The following is a 1,639-nucleotide window of genomic DNA, read 5'->3' on the forward strand; positions in this document are numbered from 1 at the left end:
GAGGACGGCTAAATTAGACCAGATCTGATCCACTGCGACAGCTCCAATAACTCTGTCTGTCCAGTGCTCACAGCATCTCACAGACTCCAGTCAAGGAGGTCCTGTCTGTCTGTCTGTCCTGTCTGTCTGTCTGTCTGCCTGTCTGTCTGTCTGTCTGTCTGTCTGTCTGTCCAGTGCTCACAGCATCTCACAGACTCCAGTCATGGAGGTCCTGTCTGTCTGTCTGTCTGTCTGTCTGTCTGTCTGTCTGTCTGTCTGTCTGTCTGTCCTGTGCTCACAGCATCTCACAGACTCCAGTCAAGGAGGTCCTGTCTGTCTGTCTGTCTGTCTGTCTGTCTGTCTGTCTGTCTGTCTGTCCAGTGCTCACAGCATCTCACAAACTCCAGTCATGGAGGTCCAGACGCATCTCTCCTTTTAAACACATACCACAGCGCCCCCTGGAGCCCTGACAGGACAGACTCATCTCTCCTGATTAAACACACACCACAGCACCCCCTGGAGCCCTGACAGACAGACGCATCTCTCCTGATTAAACACACACCACAGCACCCCCTGCACCCCTGACAGGACAGACGCATCTCTCCTGATTAAACACACACCACAGCGCCCCCTGCACCCCTGACAGGACAGACGCATCTCTCCTGATTAAACACACACCACAGCACCCCCTGCACCCCTGACAGGACAGACGCATCTCTCCTGATTAAACACACACCACAGCGCCCCCTGGAGCCCTGACAGGACAGACGCATCTCTCCTGATTAAACACACACCACAGCGCCCCCTGCACCCCTGACAGGACAGACGCATCCCTCCTGATTAAACACACACCAGCGCCCCCTGCACCCCTGACAGGACAGACGCATCTCTCCTGATTAAACACACACCACAGCACCCCCTGGAGCCCTGACAGGACAGACGCATCTCTCCTGATTAAACACACACCACAGCGCCCCCTGGAGCCCTGACAGGACAGACTCATCTCTCCTGATTAAACACACACCACAGCACCCCCTGGAGCCCTGACAGGACAGACGCATCTCTCCTGATTAAACACACACCACAGCACCCCCTGCACCCCTGACAGGACAGACGCATCTCTCCTGATTAAACACACACCACAGTGCCCCCTGCAACCCTGACAGGACAGACGCATCTCTCCTGATTAAACACACACCACAGCGCCCCCTGCACCCCTGACAGGACAGACGCATCTCTCCTGATTAAACACACACCACAGCACCCCCTGCACCCCTGACAGGACAGACGCATCTCTCCTGATTAAACACACACCACAGCGCCCCCTGGAGCCCTGACAGGACAGACCGCATCTCTCCTGATTAAACACACACCACAGCGCCCCCTGCACCCCTGACAGGACAGACGCATCTCTCCTGATTAAACACACACCACAGCGCCCCCTGCACCCCTGACAGGACAGACGCATCTCTCCTGATTAAACACACACCACAGCGCCCCCTGCACCCCTGACAGGACAGACGCATCTCTCCTGATTAAACACACACCACAGCGCCCCCTGCACCCCGACAGGACAGACGCATCTCTCCTGATTAAACACACACCACAGCACCCCCTGCACCCCTGACAGAACAGACGCATCTCTCCTGATTAAACACAC

Source organism: Acipenser ruthenus, chromosome 52 (genome assembly GCF_902713425.1).
Source record: "Acipenser ruthenus chromosome 52, fAciRut3.2 maternal haplotype, whole genome shotgun sequence".
NCBI classification, from domain to species: Eukaryota; Metazoa; Chordata; class Actinopteri; order Acipenseriformes; family Acipenseridae; genus Acipenser; species Acipenser ruthenus.